This window comes from Nuphar pumila, chromosome 10 (genome assembly GCF_984573655.1).
Source record: "Nuphar pumila chromosome 10, dmNupPumi1.hap1.1, whole genome shotgun sequence".
NCBI classification, from domain to species: Eukaryota; Viridiplantae; Streptophyta; class Magnoliopsida; order Nymphaeales; family Nymphaeaceae; genus Nuphar; species Nuphar pumila.
In genome coordinates this window covers 110178717-110191585 of record NC_143258.1, presented here as the reverse complement: position 1 = coordinate 110191585, position 12869 = coordinate 110178717, and positions in this window count along the sequence as shown.

The following is a 12869-nucleotide window of genomic DNA, read 5'->3' as shown; positions in this document are numbered from 1 at the left end:
CTTTGCCACTATGGCTTCCCACCAGAGTTGGCAAACAAGGCATGCTACTCATTAGCTTCACTCGTTCAACTTGCCCAAAACTCATTCCAACTTGTAAAGGGAGCTCTGCGAGCAAGCAGCATGTAAAGCATACTATTGCATAGCATGAACAAAGGGTGATCCTCTCTCTCTCTCTCTCTCTCTCTCTCTATATATATATATATATATATATATATATATATATATACACAGTAGAGTGTAGGTGCTTAATGAGTTTTTCTGCTCTTCCAGTAGTTTTTTGCACTTTCGACCCCATAAATGTGTTGGGCATGCTTGATTTACGAGAAATCCATACCTGAATCATATGTTTTTTATGAAAAAAATGATATCTAGAGCCTCGAAAATTTACAAAGATTTTAGAACCCATGTGTCGGAATCAAACACATCAAAAGCTGAACCCTACAAAAAATATTACATATATCACATCTGTACAGTCAGAATTTAAAAATAAAATGAAAGAAACTTGAACAACCCATTCAACAGTTAACATTAAGCACCTACACTACTATAATATATACGTGAGAAAATGTTCCTAATTTTAAATACGGGGTACACATTTTTAAATTTTCAAATATGGGCTAAACTTTTCCTGAAAACTGTCCAACAAAGTTATTAGTGTCCTTTAACTCAAGTTATATCATAAGTCAAATTACTATGACCTTCATCATTATTAAGGAGGTAATATGTGAGAAATAAAATTCTAATTACCTTGTTTGGGTATTGATGGGCTTGATCATTAGAATTTCAAATCCTTAAAAAGCTTTGATTAGGGTTCTCACCTTCCCACCTCCCTAGGTGGGAGGTGTAATTCTCAGACCACTCGAGCTACTCCCTGATAGCGCTCATCATCGTCCATTTCTCTATGATCTCTCTCCTCCTCCTCTCCTCTCTTGTCTTATCCTCCTCTTTCTTGCTCAACCTCTTCTTTTGTTCCTCTTCCCCGGCGCTTCATCTTTGACTTCTCCTTCTCCTCATCATCATCATCACCTTATTTTCCTCTTTTTATCCTTTTTCCCATGCTATTTCCTCTCCCTCTCTAACCACCACGGTCAGACGACTCAAATTGTGTATTCATTCAATTGGTCTTCTACCATCTGCGTCGGCATATTTGTACCAAATTTTGGTCATGGCATGGTGCCTAGTAGCATCCTTCGGCCACACATGATGTAAGACCCATCTTTTTTAGTAAAACACTATTTTAAAAAATCCTCTTTTAAAAGCAAACACAGCATAAGGCTTTACCTTTAAAACCTTTTTTCAAAACACGAGTTTCAAACCAAAATCCAAAATTCACAAGACAATTGTACTTTTATACAAACCATAAAAGTCATTCCTTTCACAAATAAATATTGTAACGACTCTAAACTATAACAATAAATAATTTTAAAACATTGTGAAAAAATATCCTAGGAACCCGAGGCGTATTAAAGATTTAATATACACAACCCAACAATCATTCCAGACATATAATAAATTGAACTATGAATTTATATTGAATTAAATTTAATAAAATAATTCACATTTAGGGTTTATATAAGTTTTTCCAAAACAAAACTCCTAACTATGTCAGAATCTAGGCCACCAGAAACATAACCATTGCTCCTTCCAGCAAGTTAGTCTCCTCATCATTGTGTCTTAGTACCTTAAAAAGTTTTTTTTAAATGGAGTAAAAACTGAAGTTCTCGTACGAGACCTTCTCAAAATCTAACAATAAAGAAATTAGTATAAATTAAATCAAACATAAATTTAAGAAGGCTCAACAAACATCACACATTCAAAATAAGCTTTCAATATAAGCAATTCAATTCAAATAACCAACAATCTCATGCTAAATTAAACATTTAGAGATGTATGAATCAATGCAATATGTATAAATGACTTTTTAACTTTAATTGCCAATATTATTTTTTCATGCATGTTCCTACATAATGCACACAATTAAATTCTCATTTATATAAAACCCACAGATACTAAAAAACAGGTCAAATTATCAAGGTTCAAGGCAGTTCTCAGTGGTATCTTAACACACAATTTGTATTGTATTTTTTAGGTTCTACACATGTTCTTCGATCGATGTTAGGAATCGTCATCATCAATCAAAACATTAAGAATCATCACTTAATATCGAAATAATAAGAAAATTAATATTCATTGACGTCATTTTTTTAGTATACCAATAACTACAGTTGAGTCTGACAATACCACCACCAAGCAAAGTGGCCAAAGTTCCTTATAACCTTAGCCGATAATATGAACCATGCATCTGATTCTTGGAGAAAACAATACACACTACATTTAATATTTTCATGGTCTCCTATAACTACCATTTGAGGTTTTCATCCTTTTAATGGATCACCAAGGAAGAAAAATAGTACACTACTTGGTCGCTTTTACCACTCTTAATCAATTAAGATATATTTATAAAAGAACAATTATGCAAATCAACATGCAATAGCAATTTTGGGTTATTGGCCTATCAAATTAAACAATATAATTAATTTAAAAGCAATACCACATAATTTTGAAATGCATTTACAACTTACTACTCCATGAGTAACATGTACTTTTGGCCTTCAAAGGCTCATTTATGGTTCACACATAACCACTATATAATTTAATATAAATTAAATAATATTATAAATTTATCAATGACAATAATAATCCATAAACAAATACACTTAGTATTACAATGCACAAGACATGACACCAAAGTATACTCATGACTAGTGAACGAACGCAAACTTTACAAAGCACATCAAATTCATCACATTAGCCAAAAATCCAAACTTTTTTGTGACTAATCAAATTTAGCAATTATTAGGTTCAGATTCAATTAAATATTCATGATCGACTAAATTTTACAACTCCAATAGAAATTAGATTTTTTTAAACAACATACAAAAATCCTCAACTTCTAAATAATTCTTTAAACCAGATTTTTAATTTACGTACATGTCAAACTTAAACGATTTTGACAGACTCTTAAGCCTAATGCTTAATGCCAAACACACACACACACACACACACACACACACACACATATATATATATATATACTAAATCAATCATGTTTAAAAGATTTCTAACTTCAATCGAACGAGAATAGAATTATCAAGGTCCATTGCTAGTGTCCCAGACCAAGCCTTTGGAATGAGGCATGTGCAATGCAGAGCTCTGCTGAGTGGTAAACGCATAGTGTAGCAGCGCGCAGTATGCATTGGTTCGATCGGTGATGCGCAGTGATAGTGCCACACGCGATAAGCAACAATATTGGCATTAGTGCATCTTTGGGTGGCGGCTCAAACATAGAGCGTTGGTTGGTTAAGCAGTGCCGACAGATCAGAGGATGTTGCCTTTGAAGATTTTGTTAAGGACCTCTCGACTTGGAGTTTCTCACGCATAGCGATTGGATGCACGGGGGTGCCTGTGGGTTAGGGCTAATTTCTCCAGGAATCACCTTAGGTAATTCCAACCAAGTATGGTGACTCGGGGCTAGGTGAGTGAATGCCTAGGCGCCGACGAATGAGTCTGGTTGATGCACTTCGCTATGGTGTTCAATCATCAACTGTTTTTCAGACTTGGGGTCGCGAGGTCTTGTTCCTTCAGTGGCGACGCTTTGCTATGTCATGCGCATGAAGCCGCAAGACACTTCATGGCACGCAAAGCTAAGGCAAAGTTTGTGCCTCTAAGCGGCATGGACTACAAGAAATGCACACTTGAAGATGCGTTTGATCAGCTTTCGCTAGACATCTGCGCATGAGGTGGTGCACAAGGCCAATGAAAATGATTCAGCACATAGAAAAGTGTTGTGGCGCGGCCTTTCATTGTTGGGTTGTTCAGACAGAGCAATCTGGCATGTTGCGGGTTTGCGAAAAAATATATGCCCATGACAACCAGCATATATATATGTATATACCAATTAGCTTGAAACCAAAAAGACACCCAACACACACTAGCCTCACTGTTTTGCTTTCTTTCTTTTTTAAACCAATGACGAATCCAGATGTTATTAAATCAAATTCTAGACTTTGCCAACCAAATAAGGAAAAACTCAATTCTTTTATTAAATCTGGCACTAGTAAATAAAATCATATTGCATTAATACCTTTTTTATCACAAAAAACAAGCACTTTGGCAAAGACTCAATAACAAAATCTATGAACATCATACGATACATCAACATCAAACATCATAAATTCTAAGGATATCTCAACAAAAAAAAAATCACGCATCCTTCAAGAACCGATACACATAAAATATCAACAAAAGGAAAACGAGGTTGGATAACCAAAATCTGAACACGTCATAAAAAATATCTAGACAGAATTCACTCCTAAAAAAACTTTTGTGCATGTTAATAAGTCTAAATATGTTTCACAAATCTGCTCATGCTTGCCATACATGTCATGTCACATAGATCTTGACAGGTTATTAAATTAGAAGAAAATAAAATATGCATGGATCTACTCTTGATGTAATGAACAAAAAAAATTGAAATTTCAAATGGCATAGCCTACTAACCAAGGACAATTCATTCAAATAAAGATTTGGGTTTTAAGTCCTTATTCCCTTAAACCCACGTTGGATTTTGGCCCATGCATAATTCGTATCTATCTGATTATTAGATAGAATCATGTACCTTGTTTGTGATTCAAAAAGGAAGAAGACATTGAAGGAGGAGGCATTGGAGAAGTACACTGCAACCACTCACCTCTCTCCCTCTCACGATTCTACCTTTTTTTTATTCAACCCTCTCCCTCTCTCTCAAAATCGGTATTGAGAGAGAGGGCTGATATGGGATTTATAAAGCAAGAGAGACTCCCTAAAGGGGGCATCCCATCTTGTTTTGGAATAGAAAGCCTTTTATTTCCTCATGAAAATAGAAGTATTTCTAAACCTAGACTCTTATATACATACATATCTAATATATATATATATAATTTAGTTATTATTCTATCATTAATATAATTTCGTTTAAAAAATAATAATTTACTTTATCATAAATGGATTATGAATCTTGGTAACGAGTCCAGGATCCACATTACAAATAGATCATGGATATTTGCAACGGGTCCAAGATCCATATTATAACTGGATCATGGATCTTGGCAATGGATCTAGGATCCAACTAATGTCAGTACTATTTATTAATATATAATATTTTATTTTTAGATATAAAAATATCATTATTTAAGTAAAAGTTATATTTATTAAATTTAAAAATAGTGAAAAAAATGTGAGATATTATATCCCTATCCCCTTTAAAAAATTTCATCCACACAATTATAACGTACCAAATAAATATGGGTAATGCTTGAGCATATCACTCTCAGGTTCCCAGGTGCACTCGTTCAATCTGTGATGTTGTCACTGCGTTTTCATGAATAGAATTGTCTTTCTCTAAAGCATTTGTTCAGTCTCTGACGTTGCCACTGTGATCCACAATCTCCACCGGTGTCTCCTTCGTCGTCAAGTCCAGTTGCACTTTGACTGCCTTATACTAGATAACATGTGAGGGGTCTGGTATATACTTCCTTAATATTGAAACATGAAAAACGTTGTGGATTTGAAAAAACTAAAACTGAAGTACCACTTGATACGCTGACTCACCAATTCGCTCAAGGATTTTAAAAGTTCCTACGTATCGAGGACTAAGCTTCCCATTTTTTTTCAAACCTAAAAACACTTTTCATTAAAGGGATATCCGAACAAACACGTGCTCACCCACTGCAAAACTGATCTAGATCAATTTTGGATTTGGACACAAGTGGGATCTACTCCAGCCCTTAGAGAGTCTTCTACAAACCCCAAAGAGTTCTATAGAGGGTGGGATGCCCCCATCCCCTAGTGAATTTCTAACTAATTAAAGTAATTGGGGATTAATTAAGGCTAAAATAATAGATAATTAAATTAATTACATAATTTATTTAGAAAATTAGCTAGAATAACCTTGGATTAGGACTCTTAGGGATCAACCCTAGAGAGTCTCATGTGGATTGGTACTCCAATGAGGGGACGCCCCCTCTCGCCCGATTGGTGGATTTTATTATAAAAACCAAGAAGAAAAAAAGAGAACTCTCTCTTATTCTCCTTTTTATTCTTTTCTTCTTTTTCTTTCTTACTCTTCTTTCTTATTCTTCCTTAAAACTTTTCCATCAGCCATTGGAGCTCTTTCAAGGCCTTAAGAAGGGAAACAAAGGTCGATCTATGGTTGAAAGCTCGATTAAGGTAGGTATATCGATTACGTATATATTGTTTTTTCTAAATATATAGAATATGCATGAAGCAATTTTCATATCTGAATCAATAATGGATCAGACCTTGAAACACCTCTCTAAGGTTGATTTTCAATCTGGAGAATATGTTTTTATGGATCTATGTTATTAAAGAATAGAAAAAAAAACAAATTTTGAAACATGACGATTTACAGACTTTAAAAAATTGATTTAGAGAAAAAGTTTCTTTATGGTTCATGTTAGATCTTTTTGTTTCAGCATGATTAAGATGTTAATATTAGTTTATAATGATAAAATATAGATTTTATAAATTTTAAAAATTTGTTATATGCTCGAATCGATGTTCTTGTATGCGAAAGATCGATGTAATGGGAGTTTTGGCAAAAACAATTTTAGGGCTTTATTACTTTTTATAAAGAAAGATAATTTGAGCATATATGATGGATTATTTCATGCTTATAATGATTAAACATCATATTAATGTATAAAGAATCCATATTTCTATGACTTTTTAGGGTTATTATGAATCTTGCATATATGTAATCTTATTCGATGTTATTTCTGGATGGCTTTACGATTCTTGGATGTTGCATATTATTGTTTTAGCATGATAAGTATGGATTTGAACAAATAATTATAGTATAAGAATGTAAACATGTTTAGAGCATAAAAAATTATGATATACATGGATCTTTACCTTTAATCTTGTTCATTCTTGATGAATCTTGCATGAGTTTGAATCATGATTTTCTGTCCTCATTTTTTACCCCAACCTGTTTTTAAAAAAATCAATAACTCCTTAAAGACTAAGTCAATAAATAAAAATAAAAATATTGGACTATTCTACACATCCAAGGATTGAATTTGGACTCTTGAATCACTTCGTTTGAAGCAGTATTGAGACTAAAACGTCCTTTGCAATAGAGCATTGATTTTTTACTGTCTGCATGATTGTTTCTTCCCACGATTTTATTGGTTTTAAATACCCAGTAAATATTGATTAAAATAAATTAAGAAAATTTTGGGTGAAAGAAAATAGGTATCAAAAGATCCTGTAAAATGGGTTTTGTAAAGAGATTTTTCCGTAGGCCTGGAGAAATTCCACAAACTGGGATAAATTTCTGTAGATGATAGGATTTGACTTATATTTTTCCTGAACAGAGTTTAGTCTAGGAATTTTCATGATTTTTGTACAACAAAATTTTAAGTTCTGTTTCTTAAATTGCTTTCATAAGACATAAAGGAATTACCAGTAAAATTGAAAAAGTGTGATTCAATGTCTGAAATTTTTGATGGGATGGGTTTTCTAAGAATGTGTTAGTACACACCCAAATTTACATATAAGGACATGTATCAATGCTTAAATGTATTTTACATTATGTCGCATGGTTATGGATGTTTATTTTGAAATTTGATTTGATATGCATGCCAACTGAATGTATTGCATGTTATTCTTGATTTATAATCATTCATATGATATGCATGTTAATAAATATTGAATATCATAGGGCATGGTTAATGTAAAGTAAATTGTTACACATGTTTGATTAAGCATGATCATGAATAGCATGTAGTTGTAATCTTTATTTATGCATGTGGACATATGACATGGTAATAATGATATGTGATATGAGCATGTGTTTGTGGCTCGGTGTGAGTCGGGATTCGGTGGAGCCTATGGGTTCGTGCGGTGCATCAGAGACAAAAAAATTATTCATGCACATCATCATGTAATTGCCTCATGAAAGCCGGGCTCACAGTATTAACTGTGAGATCTAAATTGGTCAAAAACAGACTTGCTTATGGAATCTTTATTGGGAAGATTAGGTTGGTGAGCTCGATCACGTGTGCATGTGTAATTTAATTTATAAGCCTAATAATAAAATAGCACCCATGACCCATTCAGAATAGGTCATTTGGATTGGGGCATACTTTGGAGAGGGTTGAGGTGCACACAATCGGGTGGTCGTTGTTTTGTTTTGGAGAGCGGTGGTGTCTAGTCCCCTGTCTCTGGTCGTAGGGGCCCAGACTACCATATCTTTTAGGTGGTAGGTCCAAAATCTCTGCAAAGTAGGAATCGATTCTGTGATGAACCACTAAGAGTTCTCTCGGTTATAGACTGCTCTAGGAGGACCTCAAAGTGAGGTTGCAGGTTCTTTCAGTTCAATGAGGTTAATAAAATATGTGGCATAATATACATTTCATTGGATTGGATGAATCGAAGTTATGAACCCGAGAGTGTATTTTCGGATATAAGAAAAAGTGATACATAAGAAATCTGAATGAAAAAATTATAATATTTAGCATTTATAGCATATTTATTTTTGTAGTATTAATGCAAGCATGATTAGTTGTGTAGTTGTAAATTATGCTTTATTCAAATATTGTGATATTATATAATTTAGATGATATCTGAAAATGTGCCAATGCCTATTTATGTAATTGAGATATTCATGTTCACGTGTTTTGGTGATTACGTACTGAGGTTGTGAACTTATGCATCTATTTATAATATTTAAGGTAATGAATAGGCTGATGGGTGATGACCATAGGCTCGGGATGGCGCCATGAGGGTCACAGTTCTTAACAGCTTCGTGGGTACTTAATACTTTGATATTTGTTTTTTTTATTAAGTCATGTTAACTCTAATAAAGTTGTGACTAATATTTGATTTATTAAATACTTGGTTTGATTTAATTATTCTAGTTTCATACGTGTGTGTTGTGTCTGTAACCTGTCCAATGCTTGAACCGTATTTATAAAGAGTATTTGTTGTGTTTATTAAAAAAGTAATAATTTAAAGATTTTGTCATTTGGATGTTTTAATTTTGAACTTGGTTCTACAGAACTATTAAACGTTAGTGCATGCGCAGGCTGACTCCATAGAGCTTATTTCGGTTAAGGCAAGGCTAATGATAAAAGACTGAGTTTAAAATTTTCTTATATGTAATGGTTTAATTGGATTCGCTGATGGTGGTTCTGTACTAGATCTGGTACTAAGAGGCTAAGACATGCTCACACTTGTTTAAAGGTGGACCCTCTAGTACTTGCTATGGTTGAAATGAATCCGTTGATGAGACCGTTGTATTATTAAATTAAAGATTTTTTAAAATTTTTGGTTTAAAAAATTGGAGTGTTACAGGTTTGGTATCAGAGCCAAGTTAAAGAATTTATGACTCTTGACCCATCGAGCATCTAGTCATCATTGTAAGTATGAGCGAGTTTAAATTTTTTATTGTTTGATTGTTATTGCTTGAAAAACTATAGGGTAATAAGAAAACCTAGATATATGCTAGGGACACTACTTAAAAATTTGGTTAGAGATTTACTGAGTTTTCTTTTTGGCTAGCTGATTTTAGTGCTCAAGTGTTGTTCGACACTAGAGCAACTCATTCTTTTGTTACTATGTGTTTTGCTTTATAATTGGATATTATGTTTGTTACATTGGGTTATATACTAGAGATAGTTACACCTTCGAAAGGTAAGACTATCGTCTGGTAGTACTTATCCGTGGTAGAAGTGTTGATTTTGGCGCATAACTTATCTGACAATCTAATCATTCTAGATATGATAAGTTGTGACGTGATTTTGAAGATGGATTGGTTGCACGAGCATTATGCTTGTATGGAGTATCGCATGAGGCGAATATGTTTTGTTCGCCCAGACCAACCCGTCTTCAAGTATAAAGCAAGTAAACTGATGGAGAAGGCAAAGTTGCTTTTAGCGATGAAGGCCCAACATCTGATTGGATGTGGTTGTGAGGCTTTTTTTGTCAGTGTGTCTTTAGTTGAGCCCACACTAACCACGATAGAAGAGTTGGAGGTCATGAGGGAGTTTGCAGACACTTTTCCCGAGGAGTTACCTATGTTACCTCCTAGGCAAGAGATGAATTTTGCTATTGAGTTGGTGCCTAGAATGACTCCAATCTCCATTTAGGATGACAACAACTAAGCTTGAAGAGATCAAAAAGCAACTGCAGGACTTGATAGATAAGGGTTTCATTCGACTGAGTGTGTCACCGTGGGGAGCATCGGTGTTGTTTGATAAGAAGAATGATGGTTCTATGCGGTTATGCATCAATTATAGTTTACTAAACCAAGCGACGATTAAGAACAAATACCCTTTGCCGTGGATTGAGGATTTATTTGATCAGCTTCATAAGGCTAAGGTAAATCCTAACTTGAAATTTGGGGTTGTAAAGGATCATAAAGACATAACTTTTGATATGAGTGGTGATGGATTGCAGTTATTTTCTAAGATCGACTTGAGATCAGGTTATCACCAACTCATAATTAGGGATGAGGATGTCCCTATGACAATATTCATGAGTTGTTATGAGCATTATGACTTCTTAGTTATGCTCTTTGGACTCTGTGAACACCCCGATTTTTTCAAAATTTTGCAAAAAAACCCTTTTTGTCCATGCCCCCCATTTTCTGAATAAATTGAGTCAATTTCAAAACAAAATTTTATTTATTTCTTGGATTCACTGGAATCCAAATCCATTTTCTATATATGACTCAATTTCGGATCCGGATCCAGTGTCAAAATCTAAATTTGAGCCTCGTTACCAATTTTAATTTGAAATTACAAAAATACTTTATGAAAGGCTCAAACAGTCCATTCGGTATCTGTTTGGATCTACTACTCTGTATTTCTCGATTCGAGGTCCAAAACTTGAATATTTCCTTAAAACCTTGGATCCAAACCCGTTTTCTAAAGAAATTCTCAAAGATTAACCCTGAATTCTCAGAAAACCCCTCTTTTGTAAATATTTTTAATTTTTTATGAAAATAGTTTAAATCCTCTATTTTTTCATAGTTTTTAAGGTTTTTATTTCAAAAATACCAAAAAAATATAGAAAATATAAAGAAAAAGAACAAAAAAATGGAAATAAAAAAAGAAAAATACAAAAATAATAGTTTAGAAACCCCCTCTTTGAAAGCATTTTTTGCTAAAAACCCTTTTAGAAAACCTTTTATAGAAGAACCATTGTTTTGAAAATCATTTAAAAATTAGAGGGACCTATTTTGAAATTGTTCTAACGGCTTTTCGTTATATAAACAAGTCGAGAGAACCCCGATTTCCCATCGCCTTCACCCTTTCATCCTTCTGCGCATCCAGTCTCCTCCATTCTTTCCCCCTTCCTCTCAAGTTCCTCCTTCTGGTGCCACCTCTTCAAGCAACTGAATACTGATTCCTCTCCATTGCAAAGCAAAGCAATCCATTGAATAGGGAGGCATGAGGAAGAGTGAAGAGAACTCCTCTGGCGGCGGCGCAAGAGAATCCCCTTCACCTAAGCTCTACTCAGATCTTCATCCTCCCAGGAAGCCGAGGTCTCCATCGAAGTGCCGATCAAGAAGACTCAAGTCGTGCGGTAAGTACATCAATATCTCATCCAGCTCAATAAATCTCAATTTATATTTCTGATTTCCCATTCGTTTATCGTTGAGTTTTGCTGGAATCCTGCAAACATTTTTGAAGCTCCGATTATCTGAGTTGAATAGCGTCTGATTGATCATCGATGTGTTGAGGTTTTTATTTCCTATTCCTTCGGTTTAATCGGATGATTATCCACTGATTTTTCAGGCAACCATGCTCATTCTGATAGCCGTGTCACTGAATTGTCTTGGTCAGAATTCAGAATCGATCCTGTTCTGTCAGAATTATCCCTGTTAGTTTTGTTTTTCAGCAACTATGCTCATACTAATAGCCGAGTTACTGGATTACCTTGATCAATTTCTCGGATTAATGCCAAATTATTGTTAGGTTCCTGTCGCGACTTATTTTTTCGACCGAGGTTATTTCTTTGTGATTGCCACTGCGATTTAGCTAAATTCCCCAATCGATTTTGTCTGTCGAAACGATCTCTGCTTTTCCTTGTTTTTCGACAACATATTCATGCTAATAGTCATATTGACAGACCATTTCGACCGGATTCCCGAATCAATGTTAGCTTATCCGAGCGATTTTGATTGATGTCCATTTTCTGGCGAACGTACCATTTCTCGTAATCTCGGAGTTGAGTCAGCTAAGTCACTGATGTTTGGATTGGATCGCATCGATTTGGCATGATTTGAATTAGACACCACTAATTTACTGATGCTTGGATCGGATCTAGCCAGTTTGATATGATCTGAATCGGATATCATCGGATCATATTTCATTTGTTTTTGGCTATCCGGATCATTTTGCTATATGGATCATATTTCATTTATTTTTTGCTATCCGAATCGTCTTGCTATTCGGATCATTTTTCTTTTATTTGTATCATTTTTGCTATACAGATCACACTTCGTTTGATTGATATCCGGATCATATCTCTGTTGTTTTGCTATCCGGGTCATAGCTCACTGTTCGCTATGGTCTGAACCAGCAAATCTCTGATTTGCCGATATCCGGATCAGTCACCACCGGTTTGCTGACACCCGGATCGAATGTCACCGACTTGCTAATGTCTAAATCGGATATCCCTGAGCTACTGATCTTTGGATCAGTTCGATCGATCGCTTTGCTGCAGAATTTGTGAGGCTCTAACCGACTTCCAACAATCAAATTTTGTTTGTCTCTGACTGAATGAAAATCTTGACGTTA